Source organism: Marmota monax, unplaced genomic scaffold (genome assembly GCF_021218885.2).
Source record: "Marmota monax isolate L192 unplaced genomic scaffold, Marmota_monax_Labrador192_F-V1.1 WCK01_AAM20220418_F8-fsc00019, whole genome shotgun sequence".
In the NCBI taxonomy this organism is placed as follows: Eukaryota; Metazoa; Chordata; class Mammalia; order Rodentia; family Sciuridae; genus Marmota; species Marmota monax.
Window position 1 is genome coordinate 11179392 of NW_026695242.1, and position 16235 is coordinate 11195626.

A 16235-nucleotide genomic window follows, 5' to 3' on the forward strand; every position below is an offset into this window, starting at 1 on the left:
AAGTTACCATATGAAATGGGTGCTGTTAATCCACATACTACACTTTGAGAACCATTGCAGAGGAGAATTTTCTAGTTAAGTCATTCTGGCTATTCTTATCCATAACTTTCATCACAAAGATTCCTTGAAACATTAATGCTATACTTTAGTTAATGTATTCAAATATGGAACTGTAAGAACTCCCAAGGAAAATTGAAAACTCCTCTGTAAAGGTCTAAAAATCATCAAAAGATGATGCTGGTTTGAAAGAACCAGTAGAACAGGTGAGGAACTGACTCCATTGCTAATAAAAGAAAGCAAGATATAAGGATGTGAAGGAAAAAAGTCACAAATGACTATTGTGAGCAGAAGGGAGACACATTACAAACAACAGGTAGTCTTAGATGTAATTAGTTGTCAAAGTCTATAGATCATTCCCATTTTTTCTCCAATAACATAAATGCTTCTCCTAAAAAGTAAGTAACTTTGAGGAACCTTCAACCTGATCTTGATTTAATATCCATCTTAGTTTAGATATTGTTTGCACGTCCTCCAAGACCTCATATGTTGATGTATTAAATGGGTGGAAACTTAATCTGACTATGGTATTTAGAGGTGGGGCTTTGAGAAGTTGATTAGGTTTAGATAAACTCATCAGGGTGGAGCCTGCAGGATTGAATCCCAGTGACTTCATAAAATGAGGGAGTGAGAAGACACATATATACATATACATGTTCCCAGTCTCTTGCTGTGTGATGCCTTGTGCTTCCATGGGATTCTGGCAGCAAGATGGCCATCACCAGGTGAGAGACCTCAATCTTACACCTTCAGAACCCTGAGCCAAACTAGACTTCTTTTCTTCATGATTCATCCAGTCTGTGGTACTGTATTACTGGCAACAGAAAATGAACTAATACAATATCCTAATTACTAATTCATGTTATTGGATTTCCTTTAATGAAAACTTGTTGAGTGAATGAATAAAATGCATTTCTGTTTGAGCACATCTAACTATATTTCCCTTCTGATCTCAATTGAGATTAGAGCACAAAACTAAGGAAAATAGAATGTCTAGGTTCTATTCTTTTATTAATTGCTTCTTTATTCCCCCTTCCTTCTTCTCCATGATTAGAACCCTCAGCTTCTTCTCTTTTCATTCCTACCCTTTCAGCCACACTTATTTCTCCTTCAATAAAATTGCTTGAGAAACTATTTCCTTACTTTCTCTTCAGTATAAATATTCCCTTATATTGAGATTATCTATTTAATAAATGTATATCAATGTATCAAAAGTCCTTGGAAACAAAAGTGTAATGCAGTTCACCAAATGAAATTCCTGAGTAATTTTTCTATTTATGTAGAATTTTAAAATTTGAAGCATAAACTTGTCTGATATGTGAATAAAATACATTATAGCAATTTAAAGATGGTCAAGACAATTGAGAAATCATAAAGGTAATACTTAATAGTAAAATAGAATACTTCCATTTAAAATAAATAAGAATCTCTATTGTTACAGATGTAATAACTAAGATATTTTATCATGTAAAAGCAATTGTGCAGCATGAATGGATTTCAATTATAGGAGAGAATAAACATAGCTGGGCACATGAGTTTTACATTGGCCTCTGGGAAATCAATGCTCTGCAATGTGTTTTGGGTCATATATTTGTAGGGTTTTATATACTTGTTCTTATTTGTCATAGAAAATTTTACATAACACATGCTAAATCTTTTCTGGCTTTCTTGGAATTAACTCTACTGTGAATGATTTATAATTTCTATCGTCACAATTTCTGAAAAATAATATGCCAAGATACTTTCTTCTGTTGTTTGTATACACATAATTTCTTGCTTGATTTAATATCTAGAGGCTGCTGATACACAGAGCATAAGTCCTAATTTGAACCATATCAATTAAACAGTTTGCTATGAATGTCTACTAAAAAAAATCTCACATATTTTCTTTAGAGGATTTCTTCTTGTTGAATATGTCTTATTTGGAAACACCATACTCATGCCTATATTGTTTCAATATATTTTTCACTTTTTTTTTTGACATTTTGCTCTTTCCAAAATTGGGACAGTACTTACAAGCAGTATAGATGTTTAACATGTATTTTTTCTCTCGTTTGAAAGTACATCTTAACAGTTGATGATAGTTACTATCAAAAAATAACAGAAAGGTGATTAGTAAGTAGAATTTGACAGCTAACCATATGGGAATAGAGCATGGATTTTTTAAAGTTGACTTAAAATTATTTTGAAAATATAGGAGCTAGCATTTGATAGATACAAATGTGCATTTATAGGAGTACATGATATTGTATACATGTATATGTGTCATCTATATAGTAATTGCTAATGATTTCAAAACCATTCTATTAAGGTATGAGAAACACAAATTTTGTTGATACATTTGATAACTATAACAGATTTATGTTGTCTATAGAAGCTATTTATAAATATAATATACGTACCTGTAAATATATATGTAATATAGCATATGTATACACACATATTAACATTTACAGATTTTTAAAATCGAGCTCAGATAAGTTTGCTGAATTATGATACTTTTTCATTGGCAATTTTATTGGAATGGTAAGATAATTTTCACAGAGTATTTTGTTGGGTTTATACAAGTAATTTCTTTCCTAGTTTCTTATTTTTAAGTATTTTATATAGATGTGAATGGCAGGTTTATTCTTTAGTGACTAATCTGCTGAATGAAAATCTATTAAATCTGCACATGTGACACTATGATAAGCAATATGTATAAACCAAATACTAATGAATGAACCAAGTGTTTTACACATAGAATAAGATCAGTGATTTTCTTTTAAATTATAATTTCTTCCTACAAGTTACCATACATGATAATTCACCATATATTGAATTTAGGTATGATTGCTACAACATATATCAAAATATGTAGTGTACAAATAAATTTAATTTAAATTTAAGATCTAGTTTGTTTATTAATAAGATGAAACTTTTACCAAAAGACTACACTCTTTGAAATAATTATTATATTAGAATATTCCTGTAATATAAATTTGTATGTAATTGTAAGCATTGTAGTTTGGTTTTACAATTGAGTATATACAAAGTAATAAATCCTAAATATAATAAATGTAAATGAAAATATGATATATAAATTTATGTGGGGAGGAATTTTTTGGCTCTAAATATAATGAAAAATTATATTTTTGTCAGAAAATTTTTTCCTCATAAACATATTACATGTACTTTTGTAATGACTTTCTTTCTCCATATCAATATCATAATAAATATTTAGTACTTTCTCAATGTGGGGTATTAGATTCTTAAATAAAGCAATTAAAGTAGAAAGTCAAATATAACATGTGCAAATTATTCCTCCTCAAGTAATAACACACCACTTGCTACCCCAAGTTGCAGTACTGTATGAGAGCTTTATTTTGGTTCTTACCATAAAAGGAAATTTATCTGCTCCTTTCAAATTATAGTTACTTGTTTGGAAACACTGCAGATGACAATTTGTGATATTTCCATTATTTGAAAAACAATTTGAATAGAAGGAAAACTGTTTATATTTCAAATAAACTATCTTAAATATTTGAATATTAAAATTTGCATATGATATATTTCACATCAGAAAAAAAATTGATGCAGAGTTTTGGGCAATTACTGTGAATCCAGCAATTTTTTTTTTGGATTCTATTGGGAGGACATATCCTTGCACAACAATGTGACTGATGGCTGGGTAGAGATGGAGAGACTACCAGTTGGTATTAAATGCTGTGTGAAGCTTAGATGCAGTCCATGTAAATTCTACCTGTTACTAAGCCACAGCAAACACAGCATCCTCTTGTTCAGATAACCAAGTGGCCTTGGTTTTCTTTTCTCTTTTTAAACTAACCTGTTCTCTTTCCCACACCCCAGCCTCCCTTCCTTTGTCTCTCTCTCTCCCCCTCTATTTTTAAATTGATCTATTATATGCTTTTCAATATGGTTAAGGTGTTCAACAATACAGTCCTAGTTTCTGCTTATTATTCCAATTTGGACAATATAACTTCGTAAAGAAAATAAGCAGTGACCCTATGTGCCTAAAATGATTAGATTGGTTCCAGAAGGGGCAGTAGGAGATTTAAACCTAATAAGGCTACTGCCTCCCCAAAACTTTTTATTTTAAGACTCTTTTTTAAAAATTGGTATATTGTAATTATACATAAGAGTGGAATTCATTGTGCCATATAGATACAGGTACATAATATGGTTTGATCAATCTCATTTCTCAGTACTTTCCCTTCCCATTTTTCTTCCCCAGATCTGCTTGCCTTATGCGAGTGATCTCCCTTTATTGTTATTATTATTTTAACTAGTCTATTTTATATGTGTGTGTGTGTGTGTGTGTATATACACATACATGTGTGTGTGTATGTGTATGTGTGTGTGTGTGGTTCACTTTGGTGTATTTGTACATATACATGGACCTAGCATACTTGATAGATTTCATTCCCCAGTACTCCCCCTTGCCATTCTCTCTTCCCTTCCTCTCACTCCTCATCTTCACCTCTTTGTCTTCCTTCTATTTGTGTGAGAGCCCCCCTTTCTTTCTCTTTCTTCCCAGACCTTTCTTTAGAATCTTCTATTTAAAGTATTCATAGAATCCTCTTGTCCTGTCTTTCTGAGAGAGAACAGTTTCTTTCAGTGTTCTTTTACCTGATAAACTTTTACATATAATTACTCATGGCTTCCTTTAATTCTAAGTCACTGTTTTCCAGGTGAGATAATTATTCTTGAAGCATAACTCATACAGTTTCAGGAATGTGGAAACTTGCTCTCTAGAAAACATTATCATTTGACACATTTTAATGCATTATCATAAGCATTTGAGCTAAGAAATCAGTATATGCTATTCTAATTATAAGAGGTAGTAGCTGACCCATTACTTAGGAAAATTCTCTTGGGAAAAATTTTGATATGCTTAACTAGTAATATCTTGATGTCAATGACATTTGCTAGTACTAGTTTTTCAGTAGGTGTTTCAACATCAATAATATGTACCTTTCTTATAAAAATTATAGTTAAATAAAAATAACCAAGTATTAATGATTTTCCCCATTCATATATAATGTTTAAGCTAAGTATATGATTATAAAGGGAAAGAATAGTTTTTTAAAGTTTCCAATTTGTGATTAAATAAAAGCAATTATTAACCTTATATTCACTGTATAAATAATAATATCTATATATATTTATAAAATATGTGTATATATATGAACCTGTATGTGTATTTCTCATATTGAATTAGTTGGCTAGCAGTTCCTCAAGCATATGTTATTTCTGGATATAGTTTTTAGTAAGTATAAATACTCATACTACTAATTATCTTTGAAAAGAATGCCATGATGTCCCCCCATTTCACAGATAAATCTAGCATTTATCTAAGGCCAAATATTATCTAGTAAGAATTCTACTTCTCTCCATTGTTGAAAGGATTTTTGTGTTTTTTTTTCTTTTTTATTATCTTTTTAAAAAATGTTTAAATTATACATGGATACCATATCTTTATTTTGTTTATTTATTTTTATGTGGTGCTGAGGATCAAACCTAGGGTCTCTCACGTGTGAGGCATGGTGGGCTAGAGAATAATTATAGTGTTTTTGTGTATAAGGACATCAATATCCACACATATGTGTTGTGTGCTGATTGGCTGATTCTACTAACTATACTATTCATCCTCCGTGGGTATAAAATGAAATAGACATTTTTTTTTGTTTGAAAGTAATGTTGTTATTTTCCTGATTTATTGGTGAAAGTCAACACTTCTGGGAAGTGATTCAATATTTACTTTTATAGACTCTCCCACAGAGATAATATGTTTTACTTTGAAACTGATTTATTTGTTTGAAGAGCAATCTATCTCCTAGAAAACTTTAGCATTCTAATGGTTAATTGGTGTGTGTACAATAGACACTTGGATCATTAATTTTAATTATCTTGATTCTATGAGTAAATTATTTAAAAAACATTTTCAAGAAGAACTTAAGAGGCCGAATTGATGTTATCTATGTTAAAAACATTTAAAAAGGCTAACTTGAAAATTCTTTAAAGTATTTTAAAATTCTTAGATGTAATTCAAGACTTAATATTAACTTTTGGTATTTTCTGCAGAGCTAAGTTACCTTTCTGGGATCACAAGTACAGAGTAATAAATAAGGCAGGAACTTGAATTTGAAAAATTTCAAGTGTCTGTAGTTTGAGAAAAAGGTGAAAGAAAACATTGTTTGTAGAAACATAATAATTCTACTAGTGCTTTTTGTGTGAAAAGTACATTATATAGTTAATTCCCCCAGGGTTAAAACACAGAGAGAAAAAATAAATTAAGAGTTCCATTTGAAAGGTCATAGTTCTTATAACAAAATGTATTTAGAATAAAAATAGAATTCTGGACTTTAGCAGTTTTATGTGTCTTTACAAATTTGTACCTTAGTAGTCCCCTCATTCCATCTAAGTAATGGGTGAATCATAAACTGAAGGTGTCTTTATCTTTGCAATTAAAAAAATTAAACATTTAAATGATGTGGCAACTGTGAATGTGCTTTTTTGCTTTATAAAACATTTTGCTTCTATTTCAGTTTTTCAATAAGAAATCAATAGGAATTAATTATATGAATTGTTTGCATAGATTTAAAATGTGTCTATAATATGAAATAGAAATATTTATTCATGAATTTATTCACTCATTCCTTCAATGGAGATTTGCTAAATGCCTTCTCTGATCTCTGGTATTGTGCTAGAAACTGAGGCCAGTCCAAGTCCTTGTTCTTAAGAGAGGTCTTTATGTAAAAAGAGCATTTTTCTTTTTTGCAATTGACATCTCTCAATTTTCCATCGATTCATGTACTTACTCACTTATCCATCTACCCACACATTTTTGTTTCTGTTCTCTAATAATCAAGGTAGTTCCTTATTCTGTTTTTATGATATTTATATTTTTAAGATCCACCTCTGACACTTTTATTTGTACTTATGTTTTCTCTCATATTAGACCATAATGTTTTTGAATGCCAGAATCTATTACTAACTATATTTCTCCATGTTTTATATTGTCTTACATGCTTCTTTAAACTTAGTAAAAAACTACTTGACTGAATGGAGTTAGAGTAAGCGATATTTTGCATAGATAGGGAAGAAATTGAAATTTTTTTTTCCTGGGATGACTATGCTTTACGGGAACCATATGACTGAGATTATCTGTTAAAGTGTCATTATGTAAAGATCCAGGCCATGATGACTAGATTAGAGGTGGGGGGCTAAAATAATTAGCAAAATTCTACAGTAATAATAAAGCATGTAGCATTGTTCAATCTCAATGTTTGATATTCTTCTTTATTTTTTATTTTAAAACTATTTTTATTAAAAATTTTTCTTTATTTAAAAATTGGTTTAATACCTTTTATTATGAAAAGTACTAATTATATATTTGAAATATGAAAAACTTTGTAAAGGAATACTAAGAATGAAATAATCACTTCAGAATGTTATGTCTATATTTTATTCTTCAATGCCTTTCACATCTGCATTTTTCAAATTCTTTAGTGCTTCCTAGAAGTGGTGCTCATGATCTCCAGGAGTTTGACACATCTGCCAAATTAGCTTTCCCAGTAATGGACTCTGCCCTGGACTCTTCTGTGTCAATCTCTGTTTTATTTTTGTAATGCCAGAGAAAGTGATGTCCCTCTCTTCTCAGGCAAAGCAAAATGCCCCAAACTGTGTTCATTTACATGCAAATCTTTCTGCACAGCCCGGTGCCTGCTAAATTGGCACTGTTGCCAGGTAAAATGATGAGACCCAAATTGAGACTATGACTCAAAGGCTTCACTAATCTTGGTGCTGTGTTTCCAAATCTGTTTCTTCATACTGCCGTGCAATGAGGTGCTGTAGCTAATCAGTTTGAAAGCATCATTCTTTTTCTTCCCCACCAGGCCTGGAAAATGTAGTTACAGTTGTTCACTCAAGGGTGTTATAATAATGATACAGCAGTTGAGTTTTTTTTGGTCTAGATTTAGTATATGTCTCTAAGAATGTAACAACCAGATTTTAGAAACTCCAAACAACAAATAACAGTTTTTGATACTGTTTTATAAGTAACTGGAAAAGATCTGTATCTGACTGATAAGGCGTTTTAGTCTCATAGAGCAGCTCTATATGTGATTTCCCTGAACAATTGTATGTGTTTGGTATTCTCTCATGACTTTTAATAACCCTCTTGCTTTCCAAGAGCCTTTTCCCTCTGCTCTAGTTTACAGTAGTCTCAACATTCCTCACAAAACAGACCATTTCTAGAGACATTGTCCTGTTTGGCTGGACTTGATATTCCAACTTCCTTAGAAATTTCCATTCCTGACTAGAACCTAGAAAAGAGCATTTTAGAATTCACTGAAACCTAGTGGCTATCCTCCTGTTGGACAGGCTGCCCTAATTAAACTGAATTATAATGTTTGAGATCATTCCAATATTATAGTGGACTGTGCCTGTAGTCCCAACTATTCCAGAGGGTGAGGTGGATTGCTGAGGATTGCTTGAGCCCAGGAGTTGGGAGCCAGCTTGGGCAAAACAATGAGATCCTATCTCTCTTTGTTTTTTTTTTTCACATTTTTTATTAGTTGCTCAAAACATTACAATGATCTTGACATATCATACATTTGATTCAAGTGGGGTGACTGTAAAACTAATGAGATCCTATCTCTTAAAATAAAACAAAACACCTCAAACAAGCCTTCAAATGACAGAATTTCTTATTGATCAGCATTGTATTTCTCTTCCGTTTTATTATTAAATTACTTCAGATTCTGAATGAAATTATCTCCCAACTAAAGGAGGTGATATTCTACATATATCTGCCAATTTTGCATAAAACTTCCACGCTCACTTTAGACCAAATTATATTTTCTTTTTGAAGAGTCCTCAGATGAATTTGATTCTGTAAGGATGAACTACTGCAGTGAATTTCTTCTGAATTTTTATTTATATACACATGAGTGTGAAATAATAATAATAATAATATTTCTTCCATCCATCAATCTACTTTTCTATTCATGCATATTCATATCCATCTATCCACTGTTGGCTACTTTAGGGATCCTAAATAAACAAACCCAATTCTCTAGCCTTACAAGCTAGCAGTTGTAAAATATTATTTTTTTCTGGTGGGTGGAAGTATGTGTAGGATACAAAGGGAGTAGAGGAAAGACTTTCTGACATTTCTGTGAGGCTTTATGTTGCTGTACCATGCACGAGCTTTCCACTTTCATCTGATTTATATGTTGATTTTATTTCATTGATTTCAATCTTGTGAAATTGAAATTCCATAGAGATTAAGGATTTCAGAGCTTGTGCAGCTTCTATATTAGTGAAATTTTGAAAGTTCTTGTTAGTGGAAAGACTGGCAGGGAACAGAAAGACTTTAAATGTGAGGTGTTAGTTCTTAATGGTCTATCTTGTTTCATTAATAATGTAATTATTTGTTTTCAATTGGAGGTTCATATTAGTTATCAAATGCAATTTTCAAAAACCAAAATGATTTAGGCCACATTTGGACAGTAAAACTGAAGCCCGAGGTTGCACAACAATCCTCAGTATCATCAGATGCCTTACTTGGAGAATGTTTCTCAGTATCATCAGGTACCTTACTTGGAGAATGTTCCAGCTCATTTTAACAAGGCTTGACATTCAGTGATCTACAGGGTACAGATATGAGGGAGTTATATAAGAATTATAATTGTGTAAAAACTTTCAATTGATTTCCTTATTGTTAGATCATATAATTTATAGTACTATTTAGTAATCTGAATGCTATAAGATCAGTGATGAAGAAAAGGATGAACTATAATTTTTAACATATATGGTACACTAGTTAGATTCTGTATGGGATATAGACTTCTTTCAAAGTTTAATCTTTTTTAGGGATATTAAGCATTTTTCATTCTACTTAACTCTGTTATATAAGTATCTACCATGAAAGTGTCAAAGTATCATTTGTTATCAAAGCAATAAGATCAGAAAGGAACAACTGATCATGAGTCTTGCAAAAATATATGATTAAGGAAATCAAATGTAAGGATTAGACAATGCAATCTAAGGCATCAAAATCACTATTTTCTCATGCTAAAGATGTTCTTGCTTGAATAATAGAATAATAAACAATGTTTAAATTAATCAATCTTTTAATATCTGTTTCTCTATCTCAGATTTAATTTTAACATATATTAATAGTGTTCTGATATTCTATGAGGTAACACAAAATTATGCAATTAGATAATGATTAGTGACCTTTTCCCAGTAGGAACATCTTTGGTATTTTTTTTTCTATTCCCCTTCTTCACCAATAAATATTTGTGGAATACTCACTCTGGTCACAGAATTGTGCCAAATGTTTGAGGACAACTTAAGAAACAATAGATATGAGGGTAGAGTGCCTACTGTGTCTGAGAGGGTATCATTTATTCTCATTCAGGATATGAGAATACAAAGTTGAAAAACAATAAGTAATCTTGAGACTAGTTATGAGTATAGGTGAAAAGGGAGAATGCTTTTAGTTTATCATGTTTTTTCTAACTTAGAAGGAAACCCTGGACTCCTGATTCTACCCTCTACCTGAGAAATGTGACCAAATTAAGGCAACTCTTCCTTGAACTGGCATTGTTGATCCTGGAAACGGATTAAATTCTCAACAGAATTAATCATGTCCTTCTTTCTTCCTAAGAGAAAACTTAATTGACTTTTCTTACCTTTATTATTGTTTCTTTATACTTTTTTATTTGCTTCAGTTATTTACATTTTAATACAATATTTGTAGCTTTTGGAAGTAAATGAAACTCTTGAAAATATATAACTGGAACAATTCCAAATGCCTTATGGAGAGAGTTAATGTATTTTGAATGGCTTGTTTATTTTAATGGTTTCTTAATTTTTTTATTAAGAGACATGAAATTGAGACACATATAAGTTACAGGGCAGGGGGACGTCACATAGTTGCTCAATAAATGCACTGGATTCTTATTGTTGAATTGCAGTCACTATGTAGTATCTGAATAATTCTTATCTCCTGAACATGAAGAACATACAAATTTTAATAATTAAGAACATTTCACATGTAAATCCAGTGCTAAAAGTATAAGAGCATTGTCACAATGTTTTTCTGAGGTAGAAAAGTAACACATGCGGTAGAGTCATTCTATTTTAGGAATGGGAGTGGAATGAAAAATAGGGCTCCACTTTTTTAGCATTGAGATCATATTTCCTAGTTGTGAAAAGAACATTGAAGAAAGTGCTGAGCTTATTTCTTAATCATTCTATTAACTGTTCATCCTCACATTGTGTTCAGTGAAAAGGTATCTATGTGCCTTATATTTGCATCATAGTGCTAAGACTATATCTTAGACCCCTTCTTTCTAGTTGAGGACATTAGCACCATGGTTTTGCAGAAAGGAAGAATCTTTCTCTTAGAAATTAGATAGATCCTGGGCCCAGTGCTATGGCACATGCCTGTAATCCCAGCAATTTGGGAGGCGGAGGCAGGATGATTGCAAGTTCAAAGCCAGCCTCAGCAATTTAGCGAGGCCCTAAGCAACTCAGTGAGACCCTGTCTCTAATAAAATACAAAATAGGGCTAGGGATGTGGTTCAGTGGTCGAGTGCCCTTGAGTTCAATCCCTGGTACTACCGCCCCCCACCCCCCCAAAAAAAAACCAAAAACACACAGAACGTAGATAGACTCCAGTCATTTAGAGGGATTCAAAGTTAATGAAGTTTAATAATGCAGGAGTCTTTATGCTAATATGCTTAGTGTTTCCCTGATCTTGTCTTTTCTCACCCTTAGGCGAACATGTACTTTATCATCAGAACAAACAGGTAGCTTCACATGACTATAGCAGAATTGCCTGCCTGGTTCAGCACTCTGTTTAAACTCCTCATGAGCACATAATATCATTGATGTAGTTAATATAGGAGGTGAATGGCTCCTATTCAAAAAAATCTGGTCTGTATCTTGACTCAAAATATTGTGGTCTATCTCCTACCTAGTTTACAGCATACCTACCAGTCCCAGGGCTAATACCTAATCTTTAAGATTTCTTTCAACACTGAAATTCTGAAATTCTCTGTGCTAATGTAGAATCGGCATTTTATCTTAAAAAAAATAAAAGTACACATTTTTAGGAGGAAAGGCCCTTCCTGGAAACCATACATTCCTGTATCTTTCCTACAAGGAATTCTTTTCTGTGATCCAGCTGCATTATCCATAGACTCAGTGTCTCCCTAAGAGGCCTGTGGGGTAATTAGGAATCTGTAGGCAAAAAAGCATTTCTCAACTTCATAGTGTAGTAAATGCATTCCTAAAGACAGGGGTTTTGATTGTAGCCCTTTTCAAAATCTGCTTGGGGGTTTAGGGTTTTAAACGTATGCCATGAGTGATATTGATTAAGCATTTTCTGCCTTGCCCATTAGCTCTCCCTTCTGCTCAGTGCTGTAGTGAAATCACGATTTGTGCCATGGAAATCACTGAGGCAATAAATCCAGCACTTATGACTTCAATACATTATTGAGAAGAAAGCACAGATGGACTACAAGGGAGTGAGCAGTTGTTCAAACTATCTAATATATTTTATAATTAATAAGTACAACAGGGGAAATGAACAACAAATGAAAGGGTAGCCAATCTAATTTTAACTAAAATGCAGTATAAAATTATCTGGTTTATAATATTTAAAAATTCTAGCATAGGTATTTAAAATTTTGATTTTAAAATGATTTAAAAATTTATATTTAAAAATATAACATAGGTGTTTTTCTCTCTTGAACACCAGCTGAGTTTCAGGAATGGTTCTAAGTACTGGTGATTAAAAGATAATTGAAACATGGTTCTTATCTTCAAGAAACAATCAGTTTTCAAGAGTAATCCATGCATATAACCATAAATGTGAGAAAGCTCAGCCTTTATCAGGGTTAGGCATTAGCTCCAGAAGAAGATTCCATCAGCTTTATTAGGCTGGGGTCAGGAAATCCTTAGGGAGGAGATTCTTAAGCTGAGTCTTGAAGGAAGACTAGGAACTCACTTGAAGGGAAACAAAAAGAACACTGAGGGATAGGCACAGTAGATGAAACAGCATGGGTGGTCAGGAAACTAGAACTAATCAAAATGGCAGGAGCAAAGGGTGCATATAGTGGAGCAGTGAAGTCATACATACAGGTTACAGAAATATAGCAAAATGGTAGGTGTGAGATGATGAGGGCCTGAGGTCAGGTGCTAGCAATGGGGATGGAAAGAAGGGTCAGTCTCTTATCACTTACTAGATAGGTGACCTTGGGCCAATTAACTTCTCTGAGTCACAATTTTGCTATCTGTTAAAGAATATAATAATCTCCACCTTAATGTTTTGTTGTTAGTTCTGGAGATGATATGTGTGTTCCTTGGAATAGTAAATTATCAATAAGTGAAAGAGATGATTATAATATTGTTGCTGATTGATTGAAACACTCCATCATGTCTGCGTTCATTTTCTACACAGTTCACTGCTTGTTATTCTCATATCACTGTTCGGTATGTAGCTGAAATGAGCTCAGAGAATTAAGCATTTTTTAAATGCTCTGCCAACAGTCATTTATTCAATAATTATTACTGTTGCCACATTAATCTATATTTGAGATGCAATCAAATTGAAGTGTTCAAAATTTATAAGCTCTGCCTGTCAGAACTAAAGGAGGAAGAGAGAAACATTTGGACATTATTAGAGTTATTAGTTATTAACGGAAAGTATCATAGTTTCAATGTCATGTGTCCAACTAAATATAAGGGACTCACTATTCTAATTCTAGTATAGGATACTGATTTACTGTTTAGCTTCAGGCAAGTTACTTTACCTTTTATGTATGCTTCTATAAGATGAGCAAGAGGATGCCTACTGAATAGACTTAGGCATAAGAATGTTAAATAATGGGGCTGGGGTTGTAGCTTAGCGGTTGAGTGCTTGCCTCACATGTGTGAGGCTCTAGGTTCGCTCCTCAGCACCACATAAAATGAATAAATAAATAATAATAATAAAAAAAAGATATTGTGTCCACCTATAACTGAAAAAAAAAAAGAATGTTATGTAATAAAAAAACTTTCCTCTCTGAGGAGAAAAATAACTCATGTCAGCAGATTTTGTTGATGTTGGGACTTAACAAAACAATTCAAATGGGAATTATATACATAGTTTAGTTTTTCATTAACATCAGTTTCTTCAAATATATTCCTGACTTCCAAAACTTTGTTCCATACCTCAATAAATTATTAACCTCAATAAATTATTAACAGCAAAATCTTTATGAAAATTAGAAATTAACCTCCTGATGCTTCTCTTTCCACCCACATATAGATGCTCTAAGATAAATAGAAAAACAGAATTTTAAAACTATTATCTTATGATGAGATATGTTTATCTCCCTGATTATCACAGATGCTTGAGAGCAACTAGTTTTTTTTTTTTTTTCTATTGCCTTTCCTGGTCATCAGGAGATATTTATGAATTTATTGGCTTCTTTGTGACTTTTTGAACCTAGATATAAAACTTTAACCTAGATTGTACATCTCCCGGATCTGTTTAGGTCTTGCCCTAGTGCTGTGATCCTTCTACACCTCTGGCGGAGAGTCGGCAGCAAGCCGAGTCATGGACATTGGTATCTGTGTTTATAGTGGATTCTTAAATTCCTAGGACTCTTCTTCTTGTTCTATAAAGCACAGTTTCTTATGCACAGCCTGTGCTCATAAATCAGCCTCACATAGATCTCCACACAAAAAATATGGCCAGTAGAGCATCAACAAAACCAAACGAGGAATGCAAATCTTGTCTGTAAAACTTATAAATATGGATTATATCTTGTCCTCCCAGATATTATGAATTATTTGTGGCTTTAAATTCATGGTGTAGGTTCTACTCTAAGTGTCTTAGAAATTATCTCCAAATTTCAGAAAACTTTTAATGGAGACTAAATTATATCAGTGTACTATGTCACCTAATCAAATAAAATGTTCTTTTGTATTTCATTGGCATTTTTTCTCTCTCTCATAATTACTTGTGACCTGCTAGACTTCCCCTAAATTTTGAGGATTTTTCTATTAAGAAGGCATTAGAAAAAAAATTTATGAACCACAATAATCTTTTTGACTCTCTTTTCCTAAGTAATTTAAGGGAGTAACATTTTCTTCATCTCTCCCTCCATTGCTTCTCATGCTGGCTTTTTCCTCCCTCATTTCCCTACAGATCAAATGCTCTCACACACAAACTCTGGAGCAACTGTGCTTTAGAGCTGTTGACATTGTACAGTGGCCAGTTAATAGGCACTTTAGTGATAGAGGTTTGGGAGTACACATGCATCTTTCCAGGACTTGGATTTGCACTAGAAAGTCATTTTTAATGTCACATTTGAGAATGTTTACTGAACTCAAGAAAAAAAAGTCTAAGAATAATGTTTTTTCATTTGTGAGTTTTCAAGATTCCTTGTGAAATCATTGTTACCATGAGAAAAAACTATAAAACCAACTAAAGTTTGGATAATTTGTATAGACTTAGTCCAAGTGTGACCCTGGTCTTTGATCTAATATATATCTTACTAGCTCACAATTATCCAAACTAACAGATAGTTATATATCAAATGGAACTTTGTAAACTCTTAATGAGTTGTCTTATAAATTCTCTTCTCTCTCTTCCTCCTTCCCTTTCTGCACTCCTCCCCCTTATTAATTCATTCAATAAGTTGTGTGTGTATATATAGACAACACAATATGTATGTATATTCAGTAAATGTATATATATATAAATGTATATATATATATAAATGTATATATATAAATGTATATATATATAAATGTATATATATAAATGTATATATATATACATATATATATACATTTATATATATATATATATTATATATATATATATATACATATAACAGGTATGTATGTATATATTACAATTATTTACTGAGGGGTGTGTGTGTGTGTGTGTGTGTGTGTGCTTCAGTCTGAGGTAAAAAGTACAAAGGATAGGAGATGGGCAAGGGACTGTAAGTCCAGAATGTCTGAATCAGAAACTATAAGGAAGGTACATCATGAAGGGGTGGGACAAGGGAATTGGCTTGAGATGAAACCCAAAAGGTCATCAGGGATACTCATTCCTAGTAGGCCATTTTATGGAATTTAAGAGATTTTAAAGGACCTGGATT

General features: G+C 32.3%; 2 protein-coding genes across 5 annotated transcripts in view; one reads left to right on the plus strand and one right to left on the minus strand.

The window, feature by feature from the left end:
* Nucleotides 1–16235, plus strand: part of Ctnna3 (catenin alpha 3) — a 1743363-nt gene that overhangs the window by 594725 nt on the left and 1132403 nt on the right. The gene's annotated exons all lie outside the window — the stretch shown is intronic.
* Lrrtm3 (leucine rich repeat transmembrane neuronal 3) overlaps nt 1–16235 on the minus strand; it is a 170964-nt gene that overhangs the window by 10102 nt on the left and 144627 nt on the right. The gene's annotated exons all lie outside the window — the stretch shown is intronic.